Source organism: Hipposideros armiger, unplaced genomic scaffold (assembly GCF_001890085.2).
Source record: "Hipposideros armiger isolate ML-2016 unplaced genomic scaffold, ASM189008v1 scaffold_493, whole genome shotgun sequence".
Lineage (NCBI taxonomy): Eukaryota > Metazoa > Chordata > Mammalia > Chiroptera > Hipposideridae > Hipposideros > Hipposideros armiger.
In genome coordinates, this window is record NW_017731843.1 from 744,943 (window position 1) to 760,255 (window position 15,313).

Consider the following 15,313-nt stretch of genomic DNA (forward strand, 5'->3'; position numbering starts at 1 on the left):
ACACAAGACATTTTCCCAATGATTCTTTCCTAGGAAAAAACTGTGTAATTAGGGTAAATCATACTTTTTTTCTACTATATGCCATTTTACTGTCTGTAAATACCTCACTGGTGGATCAAAAGAGATTAAAAAAACATGAGATCCAATTACATTTGCTGAGTATTCCTTTAAGCTGAACATAAGTCATGCAGAAAATTAAAAAAAAAGACTATTTTGGGATGACTAGGATGATGATAAAGCCAATAGATCTTATTTTATCTGAGAAGTAGTAAACTGCTTAGGAAGATAATCTTAGAATACTAAGAAGCGAACAATTTACTCACCAGTCCCACAGTATTTATACAGTTATAAATATTATCTTCACAACTCCCACGATTTGATTCCTTTTTTTTCCCCCTACTTTGTTAGACTTCATGACAACTAAGACTACCTCTAACTTTAGATCTTACAACTTAAAAAGATGAACTCTGGGCTCCAATCAGGCCAGTCTCCACTGTTAGATCACCAACACTGACTGGACTCTCCTAATGTCTTTATCAAATCAAATCCTACTATTCCTTAAGATCTAATTCAAGGTCCAGTTCTCTAAACTCTCCCCCTTACTCTGCAGCTCTCTACAACTCTTCTCTACTATGCACTTGTTTATTGGTTCTGTGATACTTGATCAATATAGGCACAGGGATGGGTTCATCAAAAATTTTTATTCTGATGCTGTCACCAGCATACCGTGATCACACAGTATTAGCTATAAAGCATAGGCCTTACCTGGGACTAAAATTATATGCATTTAGAAAAAAAATTTCTTTAGACTATTTAAATATAAACACCTTTAATAAGCAGACTTTTAATGATAATAGGTATAAGACAAACTTCTTATAATACATTTCCCTTTGCCTAAACTCTGTTCATCTGTCAAGTCTAAAGAGAGTGTTTCCTATCAAGTCTTTCTTTCAGTTGTTACCAATTTCCATCCCTAAAGTACTGATGGTCCTCCACTTAATGATGGTTCAACTTTCAATTTTTTGACTTTACGATGGTATGAAAGTGACAGCATAATAAATCACATATGATACTCAACATTATTATGTCATAGGCTTTGTGTTAGATGATTTGCCCAACTGTAGGCCAATGTAAGTGTTCTGAGCATGTTTAAGGTAGCCTAGGGTAAACTAGGATATTCAGTAGGTTAGCTGTATTAAATGCATTTTTTACTTAAACCCCTTGTAAGTTGGAAATATTGTATGCAGCCCCATCAAAAGTCTAGGAGCATCTGTATTAAAATATAAGCCTTTTTTGTGACTGATTTAGTAACATAAGAGGTGGCTACAGTCTACTTAAATTACCAAGGGAACTAATATTGAAACAGACATATTAATGATGTTTCCACTGATAAGAAAGATTATTAATAATTTCTTTAACAAAAACTAATTGGTAAGCTGTTTGGTTTTACTATTATGAACCTATTATGGTTGTTAAAATTCCGTTCTGGATGAAAGCAAGTAAGTCTTATGATCAAGAAAAGAATGTTCAAATTATAGCAGGTCCTCAAATGACATCGTTTTGTTTAATGTTTTTTTGTTATGACGTTGATGAGATTCTGTAGAAACTTAACTCTTATTTATATCAATTAACCTGTGGGAAAATTGGTTTCCTTATATATCATTCTGCCGCAGTTCCAAGAATCTATTAACAATGTTAGTAAGGACTTACTGTACTTTCCATGTACTCAAATCAAGAGTGTAAAGTTCCTCTCTTGAGTGAACCATATCATAGCCAAGTGGTAGATCTTTTATAATAATGAAATCTAAGAGCAGTCTGCAAAACTAGGAATAGTTTGTTGTCCATTTGAGGAATGCTGGTTACCTGAACTCAGTCAGATCTGCTACCCAAGAATAGTGATAACTGTGCCTAGAAAAGGCATTAACTAACACTTCCTCTTCTGCTATACATTAGCTCATTACCTTCATAAATCACTAAGAACTTAATGCAATGAGTCAAATACAGGAAGACACTTAATGCTTTGGCTTCTAAGAAGGTGACTGCTAAGGTTCAGGTTTGAGTAGAGCAGTTTTTCTTAGCTGAGATAATAAAGCCTTATGCACACATTTAGTTTAATACCTGACTGCCTTATTTTATCTTATGCTAAAGTCCATTTCAAATCTATGAGGAAACAGAAAAGATGTAAATCACTAATAACTATGAATACAGGCTTTTTAAACTTTTGTACAACATTCTCAAAAGTTCTGTCAAAGAGTCTACATAGAACCCTAAACTACTTTCAGACTACATTTATACAATGCAAACGTAATCCAAAGAATGGAGAGTTTAGGGGATAAAAATCTGTCACATCAAAGAAAGCAGCTGTTAACCTACAGAATACAACAAACAATACTCAACACAAAATTAACATCCAAGAAATTGGGTAGCAGCCTCACAGTATCAAAGGCCAGTTGTTTAAAAGCCTGCAAATACTAACGTCTATAGATTCCTTCAAAATGTGGAATATAGTGCGGGGAGTGGAGTCGATGGAATTGTGATAGATATGTATGATATCGGGGGCGGGGGCGGTTGATTGGGGGACGGGGGTGGTCACTTTGAGGGGTGAAAAGTATAACTATTGCATTGTTTTGTACACCTAAAACTAATAATAAAAAAATGTGTTACATATAATAAATAATAAGGAATCACAGACAGATGCTTACTTAACAGCACTGAAGTATTTGCCAGAGAAGTATTTTAGTCATCAAACAGGCATGTAACATGAACAATAGAGAAGAAAAAGACAAAGAAGAGCATAAACATGCTTTCTGTCAAAAGATTTAAGACAGTGACTTTTTTTCAAATAAAATATTAAAATGAAAAGAAGCAAACACATTGTAGATTACTGTTAGTTTATTACATTCAAATGAGACTATAATTGGAAAAGGTACTTTACAAAACAAAGATTGAGAAATAAATATGTTAGTGGTTATATCACTTTAATTTCTCTTTCAATTATCACTCCCTCTGAAAAAGATGACTAAGCCACAATGAAAAGTATCTGCATTAAGTTGCTAATTATCACAAAATAAACACACTAAAATGGGCATGTTGTATGTCTATGCATGCTCTACTAGATTCTCCAAATCAATTATCTTGCCAGGTAGGAGAATCCTTGGAATTGGCTCCATGTAGTCAAATAATATATAATGAAACCTTTCATTCCTGCACCAGGAATGATAGCCATTGAGGACAGGTGTGCTTTCCTCTCCTATGTAACTTTCTTAGAAGAAAGCAACATCTTATGCTTCATGCAGTACAGAGGTGCCAGTTTAAAATAACTGTACCAAGACTTGTTTTGCTCAGCCTAGATTCTACGGCAGAGTGAGTCTGGGTGCTTTTAGCAATCAGATGATCGGTGTAGGGTGCCTGTATTATAAAACATATAATAATAAATTATATAATATATATAATTTTATATTACATATAAAATATTATGTAGAATAAAATCAAGAAAATTATTCTTTCATTTAGAAAGCTGTTCAGACAATTTTCAACATTAAGAAGTAAACAATTTTTGTATTTAGTTTCATGTTCTTGGGAGCTGATTTTTTTTATCAGAATCTATTTTTTAAAAGTAAAAACACATGAACTTGGTTTGCATGTGCAGACACACACAGACACACACCCACTAGCAAGATCAGTATTGTTTTAACAATACCTTGTAATACTCAAAACAAACATCAATTTATTTAAAAACAAAAAACAAAGGTCTTAGCAACTGGAAAAAATACAGGAAGATATTTTGATAAGGAAGAGAAGTTCATAAAGCTAAAAGAGAAAGGGCACAATCTTTGTAAATAATGAAATGGACACATGCCCAGCATAAAGGAGAAACAAGGTAAAGCTTTTTTGGACAAACCCAAAAAAGAACTATATCCACAGTGAAATTGTATACTATGTAAAACCAAAAGGCAAGCATAAGTTCCTGTTAAGATGAATTTCTGGATTCAAGGAACCACAGGGTTTCGATTAAGGCCAACATCTCCACTTCAGTGAAAATAAATTTTGACTTTCATATGAACAGGAAGTTGAAGTATATTGTTACATACGTTTCTGAATATGCACTGAAACTTGTATTTTGCTCCCAAACAACAGTACAAGGACATAAAGATTTAGTGCGTAGCTGCCACATAGTGACTTAACACTGTGATGGCATAGCTACTGGCTGTGTCCTACCCTTCATTTTTTACTCCGGAGGAAAAACTGACAGAACATTTTAATGTATGTAACAATATTCTTTATAGTCAGTATACAGTTGTCACTCAAAGGCAATTCCACAAATTTTACTTACAAAGCTTCTTCCACAATTCTGGGATTTTAAAATAAACATATTTTGTAAGTGTCACAGTTATCAGCATTTTTTTCAGCATGTTATTTTTAAGAAAATAATACAAACCTTAGAACAGAACATCAATATTTAAGCACAGGCAAGCCGTTTGAATGAGTAAAATATAACATGTATGTAATTTTCACGCCTGTGTGAAAATAACATCTAACCAACAGCAGAAGATATGTTTTGAGAATGTTTTATTACTGGTACCATAAGAATGCACTCATTATCACCCAGGCCTACCTTTCACTCTAGGAGGCACTTATTATAGCTGCTGATGTTAGCGAAATAGTGGATAGCCCAGGACAAGGTTTTTCTCAAGTGGTACAGAGAGGTACAGGCTGTAGTAACTGCCTTGCTAGTACTGAAACTCACTGAGTAGAAACAACAATAAACCAGGGAAACAGTTCAGAACCACAATTCCATACCGGTTTTTCCACACGATTAAATACCAGACCCTGTTCATTTAAGTTATAAATAACATGCTTCTGCATGTCCCTTCTAATAGCATAGATAATCTAAAAAAAAAAGAAAACCAGCCTTACCTTTATCCTTCAGTAGTTAATAAAAGAGGAGACTGTCTTAAGACAGCATTTTTTAAATCAATTGTGCACCTGCCTGATGCAGGCTTCTAGCACTGCCACAAATCTAACCTCTGTTGCGATGAAAGGGTCCAAGTGAATAAATATTTGCCAAGGGTCTGATGTCTGGACTGAAGGCGGCAGGAGGCATGACTAATCAATGTGCATATATGTGTGGGATGCTGGAAACAGACCATCTACAAAACTTTGCACAAACCAGTACTGAGTACTAGAATATTCCTGACACTATCCTAATGCCTCAGATCAAAAAGCAAACAAAACACAGTATCTACCCTAAGGAGCTCAGAGTCCAAAGAGAAGACAGATCCAAAAAAAAAAAGTCATTGATTATAAAAGAATATGAAAGACGTGACAAAGACAAATGTATAGAATATGATTGATAAGAAAAGAGAACCCTAGTAACCCAGAGAGGTTAGGAGATTGTTTCAAGTGGAAAAGGCATGTAAACTGTTCTGAAGGGCCAACAGGAGCTACCCAGATAAATGGGAACAATTTGGGAAAAGAAATAGCATGAGAACGTATATCCCACACAGCAGGAACCAAGAGAGGACATGGAGTCAAAGCAAGAAACCAGACCAGAAAGGCCACACGGACAGGGACTGGGCAACGGTCTGCTGACTGTATACAGGGTACCATTTTGTTAACATTGCAGAGGACACGAAAACACATAAACCCCAGTTTTCTGAGGAACACACTGGCCAACCTCAGTTCAGAGGTAAGGAAGGTAGCCTTCAATTCTGTGAGAATTCTCAGTAGGCTCTTCAGCTGCCTTAGAGAATCCTACTCTCCAGTTCCACCTACTGGTAAAGCCCTTGGCCCCGCACTTAAGTTGTGATACAAAGTATCTGTACAACAGATGCTTTGTGAAGAGTAATCAAACTCCATACAAACCAGTTCTCACCCAAATCTCAGGGACTGAAATACCATTTGTGGAGAATGGTTTGAAGGCCACGCAGTGTCTAGACACCTTTAGAGCTGAGGAACTCTAAATCCACACACAGTCCAATGTTTTGACGGCTCACGAGACTGCTTTTACCGAACTGCTCTTTCTCATTCTGCCACTAGCCACCATAGGCAAGCACTCTGAGGCTCTGTGGGACATTTGACATAAAGACGCTGTGGAGACGCTGGTCACGACGATGTACCATGTCCTGTGAGAGACCATGGCAGATCTTTCTCCCAAGTCCTTCAGAAATGACCATGCTTTTTCAGATCACATGGTCTGCTTTAATCTACGGACCTTATCAAAGATCCCATTCAGTTTCCCTCAACAGAAGGTGTCAGAAAGCTCGGGGCCAATTTTTGAACCCGTGTTTTATAGGAACATAGAACCTTGTAATATATTTTGTATATTAACCTTATAACATATATGAGCATGCTACCTTTAGAACACATATTTTGTATACTAACCTCATGTCCTTATTTTCCCTTTACCTTATTTCTTCTCTTATGTTATGGTGGGTTGCTGATATTGTAACATATATATTTATGTTTAAAACTTTACTGGAATATAGCAGGGTATAAAATTACATCAACCAAGCAGCTGATTGGTTCAAAAAAATTAAAGGGTGTCTATTATATGCCAGGTCTGTGCTGAAGACTGGGGATAAAAACTGTCAGTGGGATAGACTTTGCTTATGGTCAGGAAACTGAGAGTGAATGGACAAAATAGACAGTTAAACAAGTAATATCATAGGGAAACCATTTATATAGGGCAAGTATAGTTAGAAAAGCATTCATTCCAACACTTGAAAGTCTGAGACAGTTGGGAAGGCTTCCCGAAAGAACCGTTTTGTCTAAGCCGTGACCTGCAGTATGAGGAGCTATGCTACACTGGAGAAGGCTCAGAGCAATGTGCGTTCTGGAAAGGGCAGCAGCTCAGTGAGGCTAGGACAAATGGTGCAGCTAAGGAGATGGGAGGAAGGGCCAGAGAGGTAAGCCAGGACCAGGTCATAAGGGTCCTGGTATTAAAGAAAGTAGGTTTAACCTCAGAGCACTGTGAAACCCAGGAAGAGTTCAGCCAGGAGCTGACACAGTCAGATTTGCGCTGTAACATTTATTGAGGGCTTGCTATTTTCCAGGTCCTATGCTGAGCTTTATGTACATGACTGCAATGAATCCTCACAAAGATCCTACAAAATCATATAAAGTAAGCACTATAATTATTCTTATTTACAGATGATGAAACTGAGGTTTACTGAGGGAAAGAAATCTGACCAGTCCTACTGCTAATCCTGGTGAAGCCAGAATTCTAACCCAGGTCTTCTGACTCCAGATCCTAAGAGTCTAGAAAAAGGTTTGACATTCCAGTTATAAAATAGAGAAAGGATTGGCTAAGGAGAGACCAGAACTAGGAAGATCAGCTGAGCAGCTAAATGATAATTCAAGGGAGATATGACAATGAGAACGAAAAGAAAGGATTAATTCCAGAGATACTGAAGAGATAGAATCAGAAGGCCTTGGTTGGGATTTCAGGGGATGTGAGAAAGGCTGAGAGGGGTGAGGCAAGAATGACTCCCAGGTTTGTGGCTGGAGCAACTGAGTTAATGTTACATAGTGGTTAAGACCAAAGCGCTACAGCCAGAGACTCCCAGCTCTGCCATTTAAAAGGTGGGAATCTTGCCCTATTATTTAACTTATCTGTACCTCAGTTTCTTCATGCATATGATGGAGATGATAATACCTCCCCCAACAATTAAATGAAGTAATTCATGTGAAGCATAGAATAATACTGGCATATAAACACTCAATATGATTATCACCACCACCATTCTGTGGTGTGGCGATTATAAGAGGAAAGGGGGGAATAACAAGTCCAATTTCGAACATATTGCAGCTGAAGCGCCTGCACAACCTCTAAGTGGCAAAAGTCACATCTATGACTCTGAACTGGGCTTTGGACTAAGGATTTAGACTTAGGAGCCGTGAGCATTTCATGATCATTTCAGCTACCGACCTGAGTAACATGGTGCAGGGAGAATGTGTGGAGCGAAAGAACAAAGGAACCTAGGAGAGCCTTAAAAGGAACACAGATATTCAAGGTGCAGATAGGTACAAAGAACCTGCAAAAAGTCTTGAGAAGTGGCCAGGGAAGGAGGAGAAAAAAAAATGAGAAGCTCAGAGGAGAGTGTATTTAAGAAGAATCAACAGTGCCAAATGTTGCTAAGAGGGAAATAAGATACGGATGGAAAGGTATTAATTGGATTTAGAAATAAAATCTTTCCCCTTAATGTTAAGTCTATGAGACATGGCCATTGCATGGTCCTATTAGGAAGTAAGAGGTAACTTGCATTAAAGAAGATATTAATATGAGGTCTACTGTGCTAAGTCCTATTAGAGAGGAAAAAGATACTCAGTCCAGATGACTGCCAGCTGGGAATAACAGGAATGGGCTGTTAGAAGAACATTAAAAGAAGAATAGTATTTGGAGTTGAAAGAAAAGAGCAAAGCACTGCAGGTTTTAGACTGGACAGACATAACCAGAGGCAAAATTCAGAAATATAAGGCACAGTCAGGAAAGGTTAATTAATTCAAATAGGTTGACTTCTATTACCTGGGGGTTCTGAGTGGTAAAATTCTTGACCAAGAATGTGGAAATAATGCAAATATTTAAATGTCTTTCCTCCCTGGAAAATACCTAATTATTCTTTAATTCTCTGCTTATATGTTACCTCTTCAGTGTCAATTTAGGTAAAGGTAGACTAACCTTTCTTTGTGTCCTCAAGTTACTTTCTGTTCATCTGTCTTATGACACTGCATTATAATTATGTTTCCCAAACCTTACGCTACTCAAAGGAATGTGCTGTGTCTTGGTATCTCAGCAAGCCAAACAACATATGTGCCCAAGAAACATTTTCTGAATAAACATATATGATTACAACAGAGTGGTACTTTATGAACACTGACTGTTAGCTGTGTGCAATATGGATTAACAAAAGATAAAACCGGAAGCAGAGCAGTCAGAAAGCCAGGAAGAATGAAAAGGAGGTAATGGGGTCCCACTCCACAGAAAAGTGGAGTGTCTCTAAGAGATGCTTCCAAGGCACTATTGATAGAATGTGGGGACCGAATGAAATGGGGTTAGAGCATAGGACTAACATTAAAAAAAAAGTATAACTTTTGACAAATTAGACTTGGAAATATATCCTTGGAATCATATCCTAAGGAAATACAGAGATTCATGCATACTTTAGTATTATTTATAAGGGTGGAACACTGGAAACAATTTTAATTGTCAACAATAGAGGACCAGTTAAAATAAATAGTGGTTCCTCTATGTGAAAGGCTACACATTAACATATACTTATAAAAATTATGTAAATGTAGTAAGTTAAAAAAAAACTTTATAAAAAAAAATATATGATTTGGCCCTAACTTTGTTAGATCTATATAAAAATGTGGAAAAATACAGGCAGGCACTGTATATTTCTGAGAAGTGATTGGCAAGGCTATGAATGCCTTTTTCTTCTTTGTAATTAATTTTCCAAATTTTTTATAATAAATGTTTTGTTTTTATAATAAAAAAATAAACATCCCTTTTTTGTAGCAAGTGACCTAGTATTGAGAAAATCAAGTTGTCAGGCTACTTTTTGAGAGTTGGTGGCAAAAAAAAAAAGAAAAAAGCAAGATAGAACCACAATTTGAAAGGACAGATAGTTTGAGTGCCATACTTTTTATTTTAAAGAATAAAAAAATGGAGGTAGGAGCGGGTAAATATAGGATGTAGGAAAATAAAAGAGACATTTACAAAAAGGATATCCTTGATGTATTTTTCCATTTAAACAAAATGCATAGTACAGCCACGGATCCCAGGGAAAATCTTGGAAAGAGAGGAAAAAACCCTACAAAGATGACATTTTTGTAGCATCTGGAATAGAAAAGCTGTTAATTTACTACATAGTGAGAAGAACACGGGCTCTGGCATCTAACAGACCTGGGTTTAAGACATGGTGCCTTCACTTAGCAGCCGTGTGACTCTGGGCAGGTGGCTAAAGTGAATCAGCCTCCTCAGTGCCGCAGGGTGCAAACCAGCCCCTGGCGCAGCTGTGAGAACTGAGTGATCTGTATGCAAGAGGTCAGTGGGGAAGCTGTGAGCCCAGGACTCCGCCACCAGACTGTGACTTGGCAGGTATGAGACTGGACCTGACTGTGCTTTAAAAAGCTTCCTAGGTGAGTCTACTGCACGGGCAGGGGAAAGAAACATGTGAACTTAGTGCCCGGCACATGGTAGGTACTTGATAAATGTGAGAAGGTTGTTTTTATGTACAGAATATAGAGCTCCTATCATTTTCCATTAAGGCTGTCATGACGTTTTTCATTAAACATAATGACAAGATCTGTCCTAAGTGAGCATCTCAGGTTTTTCTTGCTATGGCGGGACAGGGAACGAACTAAAATGAACAAAGAAAACAATATAAATGCAATTTTTGGTCTAAAGCAGTACCATGCCATTCAAATATTCAACATCAGTGACTCCAAAGGTCTCTTAACATGTGGTCATGTATAATTTTGCTGAGGCAAATTTGAATCACTTCTGCTTTATGATATGGAGGACCGAGTCACTTAGCTGATCTGTATGCTTGCCCACTGAATAGTATCCAAATTTCACTTAGGCTTTGTTGTACTCTATTCATCACCACAAACACAGAAAAGCTTCATTCCTTCTAAAATGGCCTCAAAAGAGAGTCAACTGCTATGCTAAAGATATCTGCAAATTTGGGGAAATGTAAAAGGTCTCAGAAAATATTCCAGCAAATGTCAAAGATCTACTGTACAATTACATTTTTTAACATAAGGAAAAGGTCTTATCCTATTTCATAAATAGTTCCAGCAATAAAAAGTCATATGAAAAGGTCAGAGTACATGGCATTTAATGCACCCAATATTTCAATAGTCTGTCTGCCCTTCTTCCTGGCCTCCTGGAACATGCGGGCTAATAGGAAGGGTCTTGGGAATACAACCCGGGGGAGGCTCATCAACTAAGACAACTCAGAGTGAGCCACAGGGCGTGGTGGCCCCTACTGGCCACCTTTGCTCCCCCACTCTATACAGCCACTCTAGGCAAGGGACAGACTGGATTATGGGTAGGTTGTTGTGTGCAATGCAAAAAGTTCAAGAAATTCAATGGTCTAACCACGCTGTTGAAGACTGAGCTGTCTATGATGGGTACACTGCTTTTACTTCCTAGGTAAGCACCAACTTGCTCAGAGCAGATGAGAACTAACTACTGTAGGCCAAGATGAGGGAGCCACAGACAGGCCTATCAGATACTGCAGATGTAATCTGGGGGTTAAGTCAGCAATTCTCTCTTCCTGGATATAGACTGAAGAGTTTTGATCAGGTGTGCTGATCCAAATTCCCTAGTGGGAGGTTATTTTTTCTTTAGTGGTTAACCCTACATCCCCTAGATTAGTGGAAAGACAGTATCCTTCATTCCTTCATATTTAGAATTCAGGCATATGAGCTAAATATGGATTGAAATATGGATTGTTTTACTTTGAATTAAAAAACATTTTATTTATTTCAAACCCAAAACTTAAATAGATCCATATGATGTTTTAGAGTCTTAACACATGAGCTGATTTGCTTGACTGACTTGTTTTAGAATTGAAAACACTAAAAACAAGACTTTTTGGGGGCAGGAGTCCAGTTTTTCAAAAATAATGGCTCCATACAACCTTCTTACATATTGTCTGTTACTCTACAACACGAGTCTTCAGCTCACTCAGACTGGTTTTGCCTAGCCGACTGTTCAGCTTCTCACTGGCCCAGTCGCTGAGCCCTTCCTCGTACTCGTCCTCTCCTGCCCTCAGCCATTCTCTTGTTTTCTGCTTATCCTAATCAGATTCAGTCTCTAAGGCCTGAGGGAAACTCAGCTTCTTTAAGAAGCCTTACCTGAGTATTTCAACACTACCTGATCTCTCTTTACAGAACACTCCTATACTTACTCAGCAATATTTATATATACCATAAAACTCAGCGTGTAATTACATTGTCTTATATGATTTTTTAGATTTTTCCATGTGTATTATTCTTAACTATCCATGAAGATGGTAAACTTCTTGAAGGCAAAGTTAGTCTTAAAACATACCTTCAAACAAATATGAAGTGTTTTATCTCTCACCCCCAATTACTATAATCTAATTTCAAGTTGTTTCAATGTGCACACTTGTGCTGCCTAATGGTAAAAGTAATTATTGCATAATTACAACTCATTAGTTGTCTTACAAAACATATATCAAAACCAAATAATGGTTGGACCAAATCATTATTTATCTAAAAATTTTTTAAAAAACTATTATTGTTAAAAATGATAAATCACCAGAGATTATAATAAATATAACTAATTTTTGGTGCAATGAGTTAAAAGTTTACTATTGCTATGCAATTAAAAAAAAACTTTTTCATGTAAAAGCCTCTTTCCTCTAAGTTAGCAACTTCCTTTGGGGTTTGGGTTAATCTAGTACTGAAAAAATTATATAATCACATATTGAAATGCCCTGTGATTAGAGGTACATATGAAATAAATCATCCATGACAGGTATCAATCAATGTAATATATAATGCTCTGAGAAGATGATTCTAGGATACTACGTTTGCCTAACTTTTCAGATAAAAGAAAACAATATTCAACTCAATGAATACTGATTCTCTATTATGTGCAGGACATTCCATATCCTTAAGGTTATGATCTAGTGACAGTATAAAGCAAGTACAGATCATGGAAATTGAGGTTCTCAGGGTAAACCTTCTGCAATTATTACAGGAACAACACATCTGCATAAAGCTATATAATAGGTGTTATATTTCAGGATAAGTGTGTATTTTCTAAATGTTATTCATCTTGATAAAATATATTCTAAACAGAGGAACAGAAATTACTTTCCTTGTTTTGCATTTTCTCTTGTTCATTGCTTCCTGGTAAGACTTTTTATCTTTATCTTCTTGATGTCCTAAACTTCTTATTTTCTCCTTTCTGCTATTAGATGTGAGCAACACTGAATTCAGTTACACGTGTGACAGTAAAGATGCTATGTAATGAGAACTGGTTTTAATACATGGTCTCCAGGATTCCATTTGTATATTTATTTATAATGGTCATTTGTTTTAACAGCAAGCTTCTTTTTCAAGTTGATTATCAAAAGCAGATCTCAGGGGCCGAAGATCAGAAAACTGTGCTGGGCCCTTTCTGAGTCAGATTCCTTTTCTAAAAGGATACTCTGGCCTAGATGACTTCTAAGATCCTCTTCGTCCCGATTCTTGATGAAACTCTCTTTTTCTGTTCACTTGACTTCTCCATACTCTCCCTCTAAACCCCTGTCCAAATCAGAGCTGCCCTTGACTCCACCCGATGCCTCCTTAAACTGTGCCTGCTCCCCTTGTCATTTCATAATCACCTCCCTCGTGACCACCATCCCTCCATGGTCTGGCCATTCAGCCTCTTTCTTCTATTTAAAAAAATCCTTCTTGAAGAAAACCATCCAGATTGCTATTATTACAAAGGTGCTTTAATTAACTAAAATCACACTAAACACAAAAGGCACCAAGTCACGTAGCAAGAGCACAGCTATTCCAATAACTTTGACAAGGTTCTTCACCTCAATTTCTGCTTCAATTTTGCTCTATTAATAATGGCAACTACCATGTAGGGTTGTTGTGATGAATAATTGACAACACTTAGCATAATGTCTGATAGTCAGCAAATACTCAAGTATTAGCTGCTGTTACTACAATCATCATCACATTTCTTACGATTATAGTGTATAGGTCCCATTCTACTTTTCTAACTGAAGTAAATGGTATCATCTAACTATATTTTTTTGGCTGAAGCAAATGGAATCATCTAACTGTGCTTTCTTTTTTACTGATATAAAGAGGGGGCAATCAATTGCCAGTTGTGGAAGGAAAAATTATATACTGTGGTTGTTGACTAGTACTCTGAGTGATGACTAAGTAATACACATTCCCCAAAGTTATAAATCAGCTTGCTACTAAAATCTGTTCCAGATTTCAGAACAGAGAGCTCTATAGACATACCCTTACCCACTATAAAATAATCTCTCAATTATCCTGCCTACGCTCAGAAAGATCTTTATTAGCAAAAGATGTGTTCCAACAGCATGCTTGTGTTAACAGAGAAATCCAGAAGATGAATGTGTTCCAAGATGTCAGAAACACCTTTAATGAAATCATTAAATACTATAAAATATCAGATTATGTGAGGAAATAAAAAACATATTGTTGAATGAGAAGGGTGAGTCTGAACTGGAAGCCACAGTAAGTGGTACCACATTTAAAAAAAAAAAGAAAAAGTAAAAGAAAAAAAAAAGCATCACTGCTTTAATGTCTTGGTGCCTCCCTGTCCCATTCCATGGGCAAAAAGAATTGCGCTTCTATAGGTAGATGGACACTCACTATTCATATACAATACAACCATCAAGCCCAGGAGTCCATTTCACGTTAGTTTTAACCACAGAATTCCAAAAGCAAACCAAACTAACAGGGACAGCCTTATTGGTTTGTAATGTGATTTTGGATTGACTGTGCATTTCTTTACAATCATGGGTACTTAGCTGTATGGATGCTTCATCTTGGCAGGATTCATTAACTGAGGTTACACTTTCTATCTTAAAACACATTAAACCCTAATGAAACAACAGTGATGCCATTTAGAGAAATAAGTAAAAACTTTATACTTAATGTTCCAAGGTCTTTCATGTTAGGAACAAGCAGTTTTGTGACAATGTAGCAAGTACCAAATGAAGGTGATAATTTGTCACAGATGTCACCATTATACAACATGGCTTGCTAGAAATCAGAGTGAACAGAAACATGCAAACAAGATTTTTCTTCTGCTAGGTGACGCGGCTTTGAATTATTCTATAAAATTAATAACACTTCAGCATGTTTTGGGGTAGTTCCTTTTTCAAATATATTCATATGTGTTATTTATTTGTAGGTACACATGTGTATATGAATCCATAAATATATAAACGTGCAGCTATACTAAAACATACAATTGGCTTTTTGACATAAGAAATGTCAAAACGTAAATATTTAAATGTTGGGTGTGATGTTGTCAGTGGAATCACCTCGTCCTCAGAGGCCCTTCAACAGGCAAAGCTCTAGAAGAAGTGCGAGGTAGTGTAAGCCAAAAAATAGAAAGCAGAAGAATGTGGTTCTACTCCTGAGCTACAAAAATGTACTGAGCATTCTGGATGCCAGTGTGATTTAACTATAAAACGGAGGTAGCAGTACTGTCTTCCTATCAACCATCATCATTTGTTGGAGTGAATGAGATAATGGATGTAAAAGTATTTTTAAGCTATAAAGAATTATA

At 36.7% G+C, this 15,313-nt stretch overlaps 1 protein-coding gene across 8 annotated transcripts in view; it reads right to left on the reverse strand.

Annotated features, from left to right (window-relative positions):
• LCLAT1 (lysocardiolipin acyltransferase 1) overlaps positions 1–15,313 on the reverse strand; it is a 144,898-nt gene that overhangs the window by 43,877 nt on the left and 85,708 nt on the right. The window lies entirely within an intron of this gene.